Source organism: Leptodactylus fuscus, chromosome 3 (assembly GCF_031893055.1).
Source record: "Leptodactylus fuscus isolate aLepFus1 chromosome 3, aLepFus1.hap2, whole genome shotgun sequence".
In the NCBI taxonomy this organism is placed as follows: domain Eukaryota; kingdom Metazoa; phylum Chordata; class Amphibia; order Anura; family Leptodactylidae; genus Leptodactylus; species Leptodactylus fuscus.
This window is the reverse complement of record NC_134267.1, coordinates 22,664,208-22,681,808: the sequence shown is the minus strand read 5'-3', so window position 1 is coordinate 22,681,808 and position 17,601 is coordinate 22,664,208. Positions and strand designations below refer to the sequence as shown.

At 43.6% G+C, this 17,601-nt stretch overlaps 1 protein-coding gene across 1 annotated transcript in view; it reads right to left on the bottom strand.

Moving 5' to 3' along the window:
• The window catches only part of LOC142196879 (calpain-13-like), a 347,930-nt gene that overhangs the window by 251,605 nt on the left and 78,724 nt on the right, over positions 1 to 17,601 (bottom strand). The window lies entirely within an intron of this gene.

Genomic DNA, 17,601 nt, shown 5'->3' with positions numbered 1-17,601 from the left:
TCACAGACAGCTCATTCCATTAAACTTCTCTGGATAATGTCACATGGGGGAGGGGGATGATTTAATATGTCGCCCTCCTAAGTGACTAATATGCAGATCACTACAACAAAGTCACAGCCGCCTAGAAGCGCCGAGACACTAATAATCATTGGGATTGGTGGTAAATTATTCTGCTCGGAATATTGTATTTTAATAGAAGATCTTCAGAGTTTATAGAATTGTGATTGAGACATAACAAGACGATTGTCTATGCTGCGGAGTCACTGAAAACATTCAATACCTAATGAGTTTAATGAGAATTATACAGTGTGGCAGAATCCAGACCTGAGCCATGTTATTTAGGATATTGGGGCTCAGGTTGCCTAGCAAGCACCTGACTTCCTGTCTGAGTGACCACCACTAGAATACCTATAGCTACATGTACTGAAGTAGTCACAGAAAGTTCTATCTCTGTACAGTAGACTGACTGTCTTTGGTAACCAGACTTGTATTAGGTCTTTTATGAAGTATAAGATCGGCCCGGAGGGAAAGCAAGGGTAATAATGGTAGTAATGGTAGTGGTAGGAGTAGTAATGGTAGTGGTAGGAGGAGTAATGGTAGTGGTAGTAGTTGTTGTAGTAGGAGTAGTAATAGTAGTGATAGGAGTAGTTGTAGTAGTAATAGTAGTGGTAGGAGTAGTTGTAGTAGTAATAGTAGTGGTAGGAATAGTTGTAGTAGTAATAGTAGTGATAGGAGTAGTTGTAGTAGTAATGGTAGTGGTAGGAGTAGTTGCAGTAGGACTAGTAATGGAAGTGGTAGGAGTAGTTGTAGTAGTGGTAGGAGTAGTTGTAGTAGTAATGGTAGTGGTAGGAGTAGTTGTAGTAGGAGTAGTAGTAGTAGTAATAGGAGTAGCTGTAGTAGGAGTAGTAATGGTAGTGGTAGTTGTAGTTGTAGTAGTAATAGTAGTGGTAGGAGTAGCTGTAGTAGGAGTAGTAATTGCAGTGGTAGGAGTAGTTGTAGTAGTAATAGTAGTGGTAGGAATAGTTGTAGTAGTAATGGAAGTGGTAGGAGTAGTTGTAGTAGTAATAGTAGTGGTAGGAATAGTTGTAGTAGTAATGGTAGTGGTAGGAGTAGTTGTAGTAGTAATAGTAGTGGTAGGAGTAGTTGTAGTAGTAATGGTAGCGGTAGGAGTAGTTGTAGTAGGACTAGTGATGGCAGTGGTAGGAATAGTTGTAGTAGGAGTAGTAATGGAAGTGGTAGGAGTAGTTGTAGTAGTAATAGTAGTGGTAGGAGTAGTTGTAGTAGTAATAGTAGTGGTAGGAGTAGTTGTAGTAGGACTAGTAATGGCAGTGGTAGGAATAGTTTTAGTAGGAGTAGTAATGGAAGTGGTAGGAGTAGTTGTAGTAGTAATAGTAGTGGTAGGAGTAGTTGTAGTAGTAATGGTAGTGGTAGGAGTAGTTGTAGTAGTAATGGTAGTGGTAGGAGTAGTTGTAGTAGTAGTAGTAGTAATAGGAGTAGCTGTAGTAGGAGTAGTAATTGCAGTGGTAGGAGTAGTTGTAGTAGTAATAGTGGTAGGAGTAGTTGTAGTAGTAATGGTAGTGGTAGGAGTAGTTGTAGTAGTAATAGTAGTGGTAGGAGTAGTTGTAGTAGTAATAGTAGTGGTAGAAGTAGTTGTAGTAGTAATGGTAGCGGTAGGAGTAGTTGTAGTAGTAATAGTAGTGGTAGGAGTAGTTGTAGTAGTAATAGTAGTGGTAGAAGTAGTTGTAGTAGTAATGGTAGCGGTAGGAGTAGTTGTAGTAGTAATAGTAGTGGTAGGAGTAGTTGTAGTAGTAATAGTAGTGGTAGGAGTAGTTGTAGTAGGACTAGTAATGGAAGTGGTAGGAGTAGTTGTAGTAGTGGTAGGAGTAGTTGTAGTAGTAATGGTAGTGGTAGGAGTAGTTGTAGTAGGAGTAGTAGTAGTAGTAGTAATAGGAGTAGCTGTAGTAGGAGTAGTAATTGCAGTGGTAGGAGTAGTTGTAGTTGTAGTAGTAATAGTAGTGGTAGGAATAGTTGTAGTAGTAATGGTAGTGGTAGGAGTAGTTGTAGTAGTAATAGTAGTGGTAGGAGTAGTTGTAGTAGTAATGGTAGCGGTAGGAGTAGTTGTAGTAGGACTAGTAATGGCAGTGGTAGGAATAGTTGTAGTAGGAGTAGTAATGGAAGTGGTAGGAGTAGTTGTAGTAGTAATAGTAGTGGTAGGAGTAGTTGTAGTAGTAATAGTAGTGGTAGGAGTAGTTGTAGTAGGACTAGTAATGGCAGTGGTAGGAATAGTTTTAGTAGGAGTAGTAATGGAAGTTGTAGGAGTAGTTGTAGTAGTAATAGTAGTGGTAGGAGTAGTTGTAGTAGTAATGGTAGTGGTAGGAGTAGTTGTAGTAGGAGTAGTAGTAGTAGTAATAGGAGTAGTAGTAGTAGTAATAGGAGTAGCTGTAGTAGGAGTAGTAATTGCAGTGGTAGGAGTAGTTGTAGTAGTAATAGTAGTGGTAGGAATAGTTGTAGTAGTAATGGTAGTGGTAGGAGTAGTTGTAGTAGTAATAGTAGTGGTAGAAGTAGTTGTAGTAGTAATGGTAGCGGTAGGAGTAGTTGTAGTAGTAATAGTAGTGGTAGGAGTAGTTGTAGTAGTAATAGTAGTGGTAGAAGTAGTTGTAGTAGTAATGGTAGCGGTAGGAGTAGTTGTAGTAGTAATAGTAGTGGTAGGAGTAGCTGTAGTAGGAGTAGTAATTGCAGTGGTAGGAGTAGTTGTAGTTGTAGTAGTAATAGTAGTGGTAGGAATAGTTGTAGTAGTAATGGAAGTGGTAGGAGTAGTTGTAGTAGTAATAGTAGTGGTAGGAATAGTTGTAGTAGTAATGGTAGTGGTAGGAGTAGTTGTAGTAGTAATAGTAGTGGTAGGAGTAGTTGTAGTAGTAATGGTAGCGGTAGGAGTAGTTGTAGTAGGACTAGTGATGGCAGTGGTAGGAATAGTTGTAGTAGGAGTAGTAATGGAAGTGGTAGGAGTAGTTGTAGTAGTAATAGTAGTGGTAGGAGTAGTTGTAGTAGTAATAGTAGTGGTAGGAGTAGTTGTAGTAGGACTAGTAATGGCAGTGGTAGGAATAGTTTTAGTAGGAGTAGTAATGGAAGTGGTAGGAGTAGTTGTAGTAGTAATAGTAGTGGTAGGAGTAGTTGTAGTAGTAATGGTAGTGGTAGGAGTAGTTGTAGTAGTAATGGTAGTGGTAGGAGTAGTTGTAGTAGGAGTAGTAGTAGTAGTAATAGGAGTAGCTGTAGTAGGAGTAGTAATTGCAGTGGTAGGAGTAGTTGTAGTTGTAGTAGTAATAGTGGTAGGAGTAGTTGTAGTAGTAATGGTAGTGGTAGGAGTAGTTGTAGTAGTAATAGTAGTGGTAGGAGTAGTTGTAGTAGTAATAGTAGTGGTAGAAGTAGTTGTAGTAGTAATGGTAGCGGTAGGAGTAGTTGTAGTAGTAATAGTAGTGGTAGGAGTAGTTGTAGTAGTAATAGTAGTGGTAGAAGTAGTTGTAGTAGTAATGGTAGCGGTAGGAGTAGTTGTAGTAGTAATAGTAGTGGTAGGAGTAGTTGTAGTAGTAATAGTAGTGGTAGGAGTAGTTGTAGTAGGACTAGTAATGGAAGTGGTAGGAGTAGTTGTAGTAGTGGTAGGAGTAGTTGTAGTAGTAATGGTAGTGGTAGGAGTAGTTGTAGTAGGAGTAGTAGTAGTAGTAATAGGAGTAGCTGTAGTAGGAGTAGTAATTGCAGTGGTAGGAGTAGTTGTAGTTGTAGTAGTAATAGTAGTGGTAGGAATAGTTGTAGTAGTAATGGTAGTGGTAGGAGTAGTTGTAGTAGTAATAGTAGTGGTAGGAGTAGTTGCAGTAGTAATGGTAGTGGTAGGAGTAGTTGTAGTAGGACTAGTAATGGCAGTGGTAGGAATAGTTGTAGTAGGAGTAGTAATGGAAGTGGTAGGAGTAGTTGTAGTAGTAATAGTAGTGGTAGGAGTAGTTGTAGTAGTAATAGTAGTGGTAGGAGTAGTTGTAGTAGGACTAGTAATGGCAGTGGTAGGAATAGTTTTAGTAGGAGTAGTAATGGAAGTGGTAGGAGTAGTTGTAGTAGTAATAGTAGTGGTAGGAGTAGTTGTAGTAGTAATGGTAGTGGTAGGAGTAGTTGTAGTAGGAGTAGTAATAGTAGTAATAGGAGTAGTAGTAGTAGTAATAGGAGTAGCTGTAGTAGGAGTAGTAATTGCAGTGGTAGGAGTAGTTGTAGTTGTAGTAGTAATAGTAGTGGTAGGAATAGTTGTAGTAGTAATGGTAGTGGTAGGAGTAGTTGTAGTAGTAATAGTAGTGGTAGGAGTAGTTGTAGTAGTAATAGTAGTGGTAGAAGTAGTTGTAGTAGTAATGGTAGCGGTAGGAGTAGTTGTAGTAGTAATAGTAGTGGTAGGAGTAGTTGTAGTAGTAATAGTAGTGGTAGAAGTAGTTGTAGTAGTAATGGTAGCGGTAGGAGTAGTTGTAGTAGTAATAGTAGTGGTAGGAGTAGTTGTAGTAGTAATAGTAGTGGTAGGAGTAGTTGTAGTAGGAGTAGTAATGGAAGTGGTAGGAGTAGTTGTAGTAGTAATAGTAGTGGTAGGAGTAGTTGTAGTAGTAATGGTAGCGGTAGGAGTAGTTGTAGTAGTAATAGTAGTGGTAGGAGTAGTTGTAGTAGTGGTAGGAGTAGTTGTAGTAGGAGTAGTAATGGAAGTGGTAGGAGTAGTTGTAGTAGTAATAGTAGTGGTAGGAGTAGTTGTAGTAGTAATAGTAGTGGTAGGAGTAGTTGTAGTAGTAATAGTAGTGGTAGGAGTAGTTGTAGTAGTAATGGCAGTGGTAGGAGTAGTTGTAGTAGTAATGGCAGTGGTAGGAATAGTTGTAGTAGTAATAGTAGTGGTAGGAATAGTTGTAGTAGTAATGGTAGTGGTAGGAGTAGTTGTAGTAGTAATAGTAGTGGTAGGAGTAGTTGTAGTAGTAATAGTAGTGGTAGAAGTAGTTGTAGTAGTAATAGTAGTGGTAGAAGTAGTTGTAGTAGTAATGGTAGCGGTAGGAGTAGTTGTAGTAGTAATAGTAGTGGTAGAAGTAGTTGTAGTAGTAATAGTAGTGGTAGAAGTAGTTGTAGTAGTAATGGTAGCGGTAGGAGTAGTTGTAGTAGTAATAGTAGTGGTAGAAGTAGTTGTAGTAGTAATAGTAGTGGTAGAAGTAGTTGTAGTAGTAATGGTAGCGGTAGGAGTAGTTGTAGTAGTAATAGTAGTGGTAGAAGTAGTTGTAGTAGTAATAGTAGTGGTAGGAGTAGTTGTAGTAGTAATAGTAGTGGTAGAAGTAGTTGTAGTAGTAATAGTAGTGGTAGGAGTAGTTGTAGTAGTAATAGTAGTGGTAGGACTAGTTGTAGTAGTAATAGTAGTGGTAGGAGTAGTTGTAGTAGTAATAGTAGTGGTAGGACTAGTTGTAGTAGTAATAGTAGTGGTAGGAGTAGTTGTAGTAGTAATAGTAGTGGTAGGAGTAGTTGTAGTAGTAATAGTAGTGGTAGGAGTAGTTGTAGTAGTAATAGTAGTGGTAGGAGTAGTTGTAGTAGTAGGAGGAGGAATATTTTTGTTCTTATTTTTTAACAAGTTCCTACAAACACTCTATCTTCATGGGCTGTTGCTAAGGGGTTAACATAATTCAGCAGTTTTTCGTCTGTTTCCAATTTCTTTTCATGTTATGAGATATCGTAAAGAAGCCAAAATACGTCATAAAATTCTCTGTTTTGGGGTTTTTTGTATTTTGAGACTTGTCAAGCTGCAAGTTGATGAAAATTGGATTTCTATTAAAAAAGCGCATTAAAGTTATGGCATTCACAAGTGCGGGGATGTGTGAGAGGGGCAGAGGGAGAGCGGCGGAGAATTCACAGAAAGATCTTATATTTGAGAAGGGCAGGACATGGTCGGGTCGTGCAGCACCATCTCGGGGGCCAGGGACACTGTGGTCATCTTGTCTCTATAGGGATAATGTATAGAACTAGTAGTAGAGAGATGAGGAGCGTCTGTCTCCAGAAGCCAATCAGGGGCAGCTCCATTTCAGGTTAGTAAATGACAATCTGGTTGCTGTGGGCACAGTGTTACCAATGAACCAGTATTCCACCACGTAACCATTGGGATGGTGCACAACATGGCAATCACCTTTTTCCAACCAGGGCCATTTGCTGCTTGCCTGGTCAGTGGGGTTGAGCAGATCTTGAGATTTCAGGATCGTTTTTAAAATCTGATTTTCGTTAATTTTCCAGCCGATCCCGATCGTGAAATTTGCTCGATCGCTGATCGGGATCCAATCTTTCCCGATCCTGATCGCTCAACCCTACTTATCAGCTCTCAATGACCCTCCTTCCTGGTCTCCTGGTGGAGGAAGGAAGACACTGGCTCGGATCCCGAGGACTCAGCTTCAGGGCTCTTTACGGGGAACCAAATATTCACCCAGCAGGATCTGAGGAGTAGAACTTGATTCTCGAAATCCACCATGCTTCCACCAGTGTGGGGAATACTACGTCCACATCCTGCAAACCCATGTCACCACTAAGCAAGGTGTGGTTGGTGCCCTTGGTTCTAGGAACCAGCTGACGTCTCAAAGTTACTAACGCGTCTTCTCACCTCAAACTAAACAAGCCCTGTCTCACTTTACAACACATTTATGAAACATGGTGCAGATTTTCTTGCAAAAAGTAAACCGGTGTAAACTAATGAATTTATAACAATTTACTTTGTACGCCAGGTATTCCCCTCATGCTCCACATATTTGTCTCCTCAGTAATTGAGAGATGATTTGTATCTGGTTATTGTACGCCAAATATTTGTTCCTTACAGCCTGCGAGGTAAATTTTTTGTCTGCAGATTTTGTGCCAAATACTTGTCTCATGGTGAAACGCAACACTATTAGTCGGGTATTGTTTTAGGGCCCCTTCACACGGAGTATACGCTGGCTGATTCTGAATGTGTAACACGTTCTGTATCAGTGGCGTTAAAACAGATCCCATTGCTTCCTATGGGAGCCGGCATACGTGCGCTCCCCATAGAAATGAATGGGCTTTTTTCTCTATAGCTTTCAATGTGATACACAGGCATTATAGTCTATGGGGCCCGTGCGCTTGAACTGCACAGCACTTGCAGTTGCGCTTGCGTTTCGTCCGTAGGGGTCCTCATGCGGACTCTTACGGATGGAACACATCAGCATATGTGAACCGGGCATAGAGTCAGAATTTCGAGCTTCTAGACACTCTCCATATATATGACGATCCGTAATACAAAATCATAAATATGTCTAAAACTGCAAATGGGATTGTGCAATGTTCGAAACGACAATATTGATAAATGTGCACCGAATGTCTCCTGTGGTGCAACTTATAGGCAGAACTCCAAGACTGATGGAAGTGCGCACTAACAGCTTGGATGTAACCCTTAGGCTGCATGCACACGGAGTTACACCGGCTTGTAAAAATACTCATTCACAGCCGTACACGTTACGAGCACTCCCATTGAAGTGAATGGGAAGTGTTCGGGAGCCGTCTGCTGCGCTCGCGTGTACGGCTGTGAATGAATATTTTTACAAGTCCGGCGTAACTCCGTGTGCATGCAGCCTTAGGGTGCATTCACACTGAGTAAACGCTAGCTTATTCTGAACGTAAAACACGTTCAGAATAAGCGGCGTCTAAAGCAGCTCCATTCATTTCTATGGGAGCGGGGATACGAGCGCTCCCCATAGAAATGAATGGGCTGCTTCTTTCACTCCGTGCAGTCCCATTGAAGTGAATGGGTAGTGCCGGCGTATACGGCAAGCTCTGCTCATGCCGGAGCGTACACGCTGGCACTCCCCATTCACTTCAATGGGACTGCACGGAGTGAAAGAAGCAGCCCATTCATTTCTATGGGGAGCGCTCGTATCCCCGCTCCCATAGAAATGAATGGAGCTGCTTTAGACGCCGCTTATTCTGAACGTGTTTTACGTTCAGAATAAGCTAGCGTTTACTCAGTGTGAATGCACCCTTAGGGTGCATTCAGACTACGTAACGCCGGGCGTGTATGAGAGCCGTACACGCCGGCATTACGGCAGACTGCCGAACACTTCCCATTCACTTCAATGGGAGCGCTCGTAACAGCGGCGTTTACGAGCGCTCCCATTGAAGTGAATGGGAAGTGTTCGGCAGTCTGCCGTAATGCCGGCGTGTACGGCTCTCATACACGCCCGGCGTTACGTAGTCTGAATGCACCCTTAAAGTGCGTTCACACGATGTAAAATTGAGCGTGATCTGGCACGTATACGGCGTGTCAGAGTTTGAGCGCTCAAAAAGATCCCATTGATTTCAATGGGAGTTACGAGCATATACGCCGCGTTATTTTGCGCCAGTAATTTTGCGGCCGCAGTGTCTGCAGCTCTCATGACATTATCTGGATCTGTTGCATGACATCTCTACATCATTGTTGTCACTATTGACGTTCCAACCCTTGTAAATTGCAAATTTTTTGTTGCCATCGATTTAAAATGGATCAACATTTCTTTGAGAACAAATTTTGATCTCATTTACCTTGTATATCACGGATGTCATCGCATTCATGAGTCAGTTATATATAGTTACTAGAATAGATGTATGGCAGAATTCACATGGACTATGGACAGATCCATTTGGCAACAACATTTTTCACATTCTGCGCCAGCACATTGCAGAGTCGTCTCCTGCTTAGGATCATTCCATAGGTTAATTAAACGCTGTCACTAAAATATTGGCCAGGACACAAAGCTGAGTTGTGTCACATGAAGTTGATGTTCTAGAAGGACATGATCTTCACTTGATCGTCTATGGGTGGATCATCCGCATGAAGCATCCATTGGGGCCAGAAAACCCCTTCAACTCACAAGAGCGCAACATTTTATCTATTCCTCTTCTCTGTCCACACGAGAACGCCGTAGTATGGAGTCCCCTCACCTCAGTGTGTCCTACAACACTACCTAGGAGAAGGTCTACACCACCAACTGCTTCCTGTTGGGTATGACATCTGATACTGAATGTCTACAGTATATACATATATACAGTACAATAAAAATAGCTGAAAAACAATATAATATGTTTTTGAAAGATTTGCCTTGGGGTAAAAAGGCGTTCCATCATCTGACATTTAGAATATTGACTCAGGGTGTAACTAAAGGTGATGAATGTATCTTGCTGCCTCCTAAATCCTTCCTTTATGTCCAGTCACCAATTCAGGAGGAAACTAGGAAGGAATATATTTTCCAGTATGTGACCATACCTCCCAACTTTTGAAGAACCGAAAGAGGGACAAAATATGCAAATTTAGCCCCGCCCACTTTTGTGTTGACTCCGCCCACTCGTTAATTTTTCATGTGCCTGCACACAGTATAATCCTCCTACAGTCACCCGTAAATTATATGTCCCCCCTCTATCTCTCCCCCAGTTTCATATACACCCTTCATCTGCCCCCAGTTTCATGTCCCTCTTCCATCTCTGCCCCCAGATTCATGTCCCTCCATCTCTGCCCCCAGTTTCATGTCCCTCCATCTCTGCCCCCAGATTCATGTCCTCTCCATCTCTGCCCCCAGATTCATGTCCCTCCATCTCTGCCCCCAGATTCATGTCCTCTCCATCTCTGCCCCCAGATTCATGTCCCACATCTCTGTCCCCAGATTCATGTCCCTCCATCTCTGCCCCCAGATTCATGTCCTCTCCATCTCTGCCCCCAGATTCATGTCCCCACATCTCTGCCCCCAGATTCATGTCCCACATCTCTGCCCCCAGATTCCTGTCCCTCCAGCTCTGCCCCCAGATTCATGTCCCCCATCTCTGCCCCCAGATTCATGTCCCTCCATCTCTGCCCCCAGATTCATGTCCTCTCCATCTCTGCCCCCAGATGCATGTCCCCACATCTCTGCCCCCAGATTCATGTCCCCCATCTCTGCCCTCAGATTCATGTCCTCTCCATCTCTGCCCCCAGATTCATGTCCCCCATCTCTGCCCCCAGTTTCATGTCCACTCCATCTCTGCCCCCAGATTCATGTCCCCTCCATCTCTGCCCCCAGATTCATGTCCACTCCATCTCTGCCCCCAGATTCATGTCCCCACATCTCTGCCCCCCAGATTCATGTCCCACATCTCTGCCCCCAGATTCATGTCCCCACATCTCTGCCCCCCAGATTCATGTCCCACATCTCTGCCCCCAGATTCATGTCCCTCCATCTCTGCCCCCAGATTCATGTCCCCATCTCTGCCCGCAGATTCATGTCCCCACATCTCTGCCCCCAGTGTCATGCCGTCCTCTCCATCTCTGCCCCCAGTGTCATGCCGTCCTCTCCTTCATCTGCCCCCAGATTCACGTTCCACCTCCACATTAAACTTACCTTCTCCTCCGCTCCCTCGCCGCTCTCTGCCCGCCTCTCTCGCTGACACATGCGGCTGAAGGAAGGAGCTGACACAGGTCAGCTCCTCGCTTCGCCGCTGCCCGCCTCTCTCCCTGACACATGCGGCTGAAGCTGCTCGCGTGCTCGCTTCGCCGCTGCGTCTCTCTCTCGCTGACACATGCGGCTGAAGCGAGGAGCTGACCTGTGTCAGCTCCTCGCTTCGCTGCTGCCGCCGGCTCCTGGCTTGTACATCGCGTCTACAAGCCAGGAGCCGGCGGCAGCAGCAATGCGAGATGCTTACACAGGTCAGCTCCTCGCTTCAGCCGCATGTGTCAGCGAGAGAGAGACGCAGGGGCGAAGCGAGCACGCGAGCAGCTTCAGCCGCATGTGTCAGGAAGAGAGGCGGGCAGCGGCGAAGCGAGGAGCTGACCTGTGTCAGCTCCTTGCTTCAGCCGCATATGTGTTCAACTCAGATCTGCGTCCTCTGGACGCAGATCTGAGTTGAAATCGGGACATACCTCCCTCCAACCGGGACCGCGGGACATGTCACCCAAATCGTGACTGTCCCGCGGAAATCGGGACGGTTGGGAGGTATGTGTGACTGTGGTTGGAGAGGGCCTAAACCTCCGATAATATGACAGGACCTGATCTATTTTCCTCGGAACAGAACGGACCATCGTTGATCCCACTTGGATGACACACTCAGATGTGACCATGCGGTCTTAGGTTCAGTTCAAATTTCGCCCCATGAATCTGCCTCCCATTGCAATCATTGGAAGACAAAGATGGAAGTAGGATGCTGAAAAAATAAGTGTCCGGCTCGATCTCGTTGCAGATTCCATGACTGATTCAGCTGCAGAGCCCAAGTTGCGGACAAGTCTGCTGATCAGCCCAGTTCATCTGAGTGAAAGTCGTGGTCACGGTTGAAAGCCTTCGGGATGGAAATGGAAGAAGTAGTCAGCCTCACATTTCTCATCTATTTCCATTGTGTGATCATTCCCTTATAAGATCAGACATATGTTTCATTCCCACTTGTGGCTCCCCTACAGTATAATGTTCCCTTGTAGCCCCTATGGTATAATATCCCCCTTAATATGGACCCCACACTACATAACCTTATTATTTCCTCTTTTGCACTGGTATGAGGGGTCAAGGGGTTTGGGCCGCCGGTTATTCAGCAACACGTCCTCAGGTATGGACTATATGGATAATATCTCATTATAGATCATCTTAGCTGCAACTTACTACTTGGTGGTCTTTGTCCGTATGGTTATATTGAACTTGGGGGTATACAAGGGGCTATACTTACTGGTATCCATTAGAGATGAGCGAAAACTATTCGGAACAGCCATTCCAAATAGCACGCTCCCATAGAAATGAATGGAAGTGGCTGGCACGCAGACTTTGCTGGCGGCCAGTCGCTTAACCCCCCACGTGAATATATATATAATGTATATACACAGTATATTGAATGAGCTTTACTGTGGTCCCTGTTCTACTCCACCTTTGCCAAGCAGGATTTTTCTGTGACTATTTGTACATTTCTATTTATTTTGGATCATATTTGTAATGATTTGATAATTGGCACTTTTTCCTTTAGAGTCCTGTATTTTGTGTGGGTACCGGCTTATAAAATTGTAAGGTTGTCCATTATTGTAAGTTTCTTAGAATCTCGTCCACAGAAACTGCTTTTATTCTCGGTAATAAATCGTGACGGCTGAAAGCGAAAATAATTTTTCATGATTCTGTGAAAATAGTTTTTTACTCTTTCACAGAAAATGGAAGGAATGGAATGTAAATAATCTTACTGACTGAGCCTGTAGTGACAAGACACAATAATCTCCACATATAGAAGGGGTGAATATATCGAGTCAGCCAACTTCTAGGAAAGGTATATATTACACCTGTAAGGTGTAGTGTATAGAGAACCTGCCCTGTGTGGTGTAGTATATAGAGGATCCGTCCTGTGCGGTGTAGTATATAGAGGATCTGTCCTGTGTGGTGTAGTATATAGAGGATCTGTCCTGTGCGGTGTAGTATATAGAGGATCTGTCCTGTGTGGTGTAGTATATAGAGGATCTGTCCTGTGTGGTGTAGTATATAGAGGATCTCTCCTGTGTGGTGTAGTATATAGAGGATCTGTCCTGTGTGGTGTAGTATATAGAGGATTTGTCCTGTGTGGTGTAGTATATAGAGGATCTGTCCTGTGTGGTGTAGTATATAGAGGATCTGTCCTGTGTGGTGTAGTATATAGAGGATCTGTCCTGTGTGGTGTAGTATATAGAGGATCTCTCCTGTGTGGTGTAGTATATAGAGGATCTGTCCTGTGTGGTGTAGTATATAGAGGACCTGTCCTGTGCGGTGTAGTATATAGAGGACCTGTCCTGTGCGGTGTAGTATATAGAGGATCTCTCCTGTGTGGTGTAGTATATAGAGGACCTGTCCTGTGTGGTGTAGTATATAGAGGATCTCTCCTGTGTGGTGTAGTATATAGAGGATCTCTCCTGTGTGGTGTAGTGTATAGAGAACCTGCCCTGTGTGGTGTAGTATATAGAGGATCTGTCCTGTGTGGTGTAGTACATAGAGGATCTGTCCAGTGTGGTGTAGTATATAGAGGATCTGTCCTGTGTGGTGTAGTATATAGAGGATCTGTCCTGTGTGGTGTAGTATATAGAGGATCTGTCCAGTGTGGTGTAGTATATAGAGGACCTGTCCTGTGTGGTGTAGTATATAGAGGATCTGTCCTGTGTGGTGTAGTATATAGAGGATCTCTCCTGTGTGGTGTAGTATATAGAGGATCTGTCCTGTGTGGTGTAGTATATAGAGGATCTGTCCTGTGTGGTGTAGTATATAGAGGATCTGTCCTGTGCGGTGTAGTATATAGAGGACCTGTTCTGTGCGGTGTAGTATATAGAGGATCTGTCCTGTGCGGTGTAGTATATAGAGGATCTGTCCTGTGTGGTGTAGTATATGGAGGATATCTCCTGTGTGGTGTAGTATATAGAGAAGCTGTCCTGTGTGGTGTAGTATATAGAGGATCTCTCCTGTGTGGTGTAGTATATAGAGGATCTGTCCTGTGTGGTGTAGTATATAGAGGATCTGTCCTGTGTGGTGTAGTATATAGAGGATCTGTCCTGTGTGGTGTAGTATATAGAGGATCTGTCCTGTGCGGTGTAGTATATAGAGGATCTGTCCTGTGCGGTGTAGTATATAGAGGACCTGTCCTGTGCGGTGTAGTATATAGAGGATCTGTCCTGTGCGGTGTAGTATATAGAGGATCTGTCCTGTGTGGTGTAGTATATAGAGGATCTGTCCTGTGTGGTGTAGTATATAGAGGATCTGTCCTGTGTGGTGTAGTATATAGAGGATCTGTCCTGTGTGGTGTAGTATAGAGAGGATCTGTCCTGTGTGGTGTAGTATATAGAGGATCTGTCCTGTGTGGTGTAGTATATAGAGGATCTGTCCTGTGTGGTGTAGTATATAGAGGATCTGTCCTGTGTGGTGTAGTATATAGAGGATCTGTCCTGTGTGGTGTAGTATATAGAGGATCTGTCCAGTGTGGTGTAGTATATAGAGGATCTGTCCTGTGTGGTGTAGTATATAGAGGATCTGTCCTGTGTGGTGTAGTATATAGAGGATCTGTCCAGTGTGATGTAGTATATAGAGGACCTGTCCTGTGTGGTGTAGTATATAGAGGATCTGTCCTGTGTGGTGTAGTATATAGAGGATCTCTCCTGTGTGGTGTAGTATATAGAGGACCTGTCCTGTGTGGTGTAGTATATAGAGGATCTCTCCTGTGTGGTGTAGTATATAGAGTATCTGTCCTGTGTGGTGTAGTATATAGAGGATCTGTCCTGTGTGGTGTAGTATATAGAGGATCTGTCCTGTGTGGTGTAGTATATAGAGGACCTGTCCTGTGTGGTGTAGTATATAGAAGACCTGTCCTGTGTGGTGTAGTATATGGAGGATATCTCCTGTGTGGTGTAGTATATAGAGGAGCTGTCCTGTGTGGTGTAGTATATAGAGGATCTGTCCTGTGTGGTGTAGTATATAGAGGATCTCTCCTGTGTGGTGTAGTATATAGAGTATCTGTCCTGTGTGGTGTAGTATATAGAGGATCTGTCCTGTGTGATGTAGTATATAGAGGATCTCTCCTGTGTGGTGTAGTATATAGAGGATCTCTCCTGTGTGGTGTAGTATATAGAGGATCTGTCCTGTGTGGTGTAGTATATAGAGGATCTGTCCTGTGTGGTGTAGTATATAGAGGATCTGTCCTGTGCGGTGTAGTATATAGAGGATCTGTCCTGTGCGGTGTAGTATATAGAGGATCTGTCCTGTGCGGTGTAGTATATAGAGGACCTGTCCTGTGCGGTGTAGTATATAGAGGACCTGTCCTGTGCGGTGTAGTATATAGAGGACCTGTCCTGTGTGGTGTAGTATATAGAGGACCTCTCCTGTGCGGTGTAGTATATAGAGGATCTCTCCTGTGTGGTGTAGTATATAGAGGATCTGTCCTGTGTGGTGTAGTATATAGAGGACCTGTCCTGTGTGGTGTAGTATATAGAGGACCTGTCCTGTGCGGTGTAGTATATAGAGGATCTCTCCTGTGTGGTGTAGTATATAGAGGATCTGTCCTGTGTGGTGTAGTATATAGAGGATCTGTCCTGTGCGGTGTAGTATATAAAGGACCTGTCCTGTGTGGTGTAGTATATAGAGGAGCTGTCCTGTGTGGTGTAGTATATAGAGGATCTCTCCTGTGTGGTGTAGTATATAGAGGACCTGTGTTCCCTCCTGTGTGGTGTAGTATATAGAGGACCTGTCCTGTGTGGTGTAGTATATAGAGGACCTGTGTTCCCTCCTGTGTGGTGTAGTATATAGAGGATCTGTCCTGTGTGGTGTAGTATATAGAGGATCTGTCCTGTGTGGTGTAGTATATAGAGGATCTGTTCTGTGTGGTGTAGTATATAGAGGACCTGTCCTGTGTGGTGTAGTATATAGAGGACCTGTCCTGTGCGGTGTAGTATATAGAGGACCTGTCCTGTGTGGTGTAGTATATAGAGGACCTGTCCTATGCGGTGTAGTATATAGAGGATCTCTCCTGTGTGGTGTAGTATATAGAGGATCTGTCCTGTGTGGTGTAGTATATAGAGGACCTGTCCTGTGTGGTGTAGTATATAGAGGACCTGTCCTGTGCGGTGTAGTATATAGAGGATCTCTCCTGTGTGGTGTAGTATATAGAGGATCTGTCCTGTGTGGTGTAGTATATAGAGGATCTGTCCTGTGCGGTGTAGTATATAAAGGACCTGTCCTGTGTGGTGTAGTATATAGAGGACCTGTGTTCCCTCCTGTGTGGTGTAGTATATAGAGGACCTGTCCTGTGCGGTGTAGTATATAGAGGACCTGTGTTCCCTCCTGTGTGGTGTAGTATATAGAGGATCTGTCCTGTGTGGTGTAGTATATAGAGGATCTGTCCTGTGTGGTGTAGTATATAGAGGATCTGTCCTGTGTGGTGTAGTATATAGAGGATCTGTCCTGTGTGGTGTAGTATATAGAGGACCTGTCCTGTGCGGTGTAGTATATAGAGGATCTGTCCTGTGTGGTGTAGTATATAGAGGACCTGTCCTGTGCGGTGTAGTATATAGAGGACCTGTGTTCCCTCCTGTGTGGTGTAGTATATAGAGGATCTGTCCTGTGTGGTGTAGTATATAGAGGATCTGTCCTGTGTGGTGTAGTATATAGAGGATCTGTCCTGTGCGGTGTAGTATATAGAGGACCTGTCCTGTGTGGTGTAGTATATAGAGGATCTGTTCTGTGTGGTGTAGTATATAGAGGACCTGTCCTGTGTGGTGTAGTATATAGAGGATCTGTCCTGTGCGGTGTAGTATATAGAGGATCTGTCCTGTGTGGTGTAGTATATAGAGGACCTGTCCTGTGTGGTGTAGTATATAGAGGATCTGTCCTGTGCGGTGTAGTATATAGAGGATCTGTCCTGTTTGGTGTAGTATATAGAGGACCTGTCCTGTGCGGTGTAGTATATAGAGGACCTGTGTTCCCTCCTGTGTGGTGTAGTATATAAAGGATCTGTCCTGTGTGGTGTAGTATATAGAGGATCTGTCCTGTGTGGTGTAGTATATAGAGGATCTGTCCTGTGTGGTGTAGTATATAGAGGATCTGTCCTGTGTGGTGTAGTATATAGAGGATCTGTCAACTTCACAGAGCTTCAATAGTGTCTCCTCTCTCTGTGCATTATCTTATACTAGCTGGTACCCGCGACTTCGTCTGCGGTGATTGTAGCAGTGGGTATATACAGGCGTGGGTAAGGTTTTCGTACTGTGTATAAGGTATGGGATATGAAATGTAAGTTTGTATCTTGTTTTTGCTGTAATTCAGAGAATACGTGAGACTTTTGTGTTGAAGTTACTTTGTATTTGAGCTGCTATATATACGGTGTTGTGAGAAACTTTACATAGTGACTTTGGGACAGAAGTATTTGAAGTTAACCTTTCCCGCCGATGGCATTTTTTGATTTTCGTTTTTGACTCCCCTCCTTCTAAACCCCATAAGTTTTTTATTTCTCCGCTCCCAGAGCCATATGAGGTCTTAATTTTTCCTGGGACTAATTTTTCTTCCTGATGCCATCATTATTTATTCTATATAATGTACTGGGAAGCAGGGAAAAAATTCAGAATGGGGTGGATTTGAAGAAAAAATGCATTTGTGCGACTTTCTCACGGGCTTTGGTTTTACGGCGTTCACTGTGCAACCAAAATGACCTGTCCCCTGTATTCTGTGTTTCGTTATGATTCCAGGGATACCAAATTTATATGATTTTATTTACATTTTGACCCCTTAAAAAAATCCAAAACTGTTGAAAAAAATATTTTTTGAAAAGTCGCCATATTCCGACAGCCGTAACTTTTTTATACTTGCATGTACGGGGATGCATAGGGCTTCTTTTTTTGCGGGGTCGGGTGTACTTTTTAGTTCTACCATTTTCGGGAAATGTTATTGCTTTGATCACTTTTTATTCAAATTTTTATCAGAATCAAAACATTGAAAAAATGGCGGTTTGGCACTTTTGACCATTTACCGAACAGGAAAGATATTTGTATAGCTTTGTAGAGCGGGCGATTTCGGACGTGGGGATACCTAACATGTATGTGTTTCACAGTTTTTAACTACTTTTATATGTGTTCGAGGGAAAGAGGGG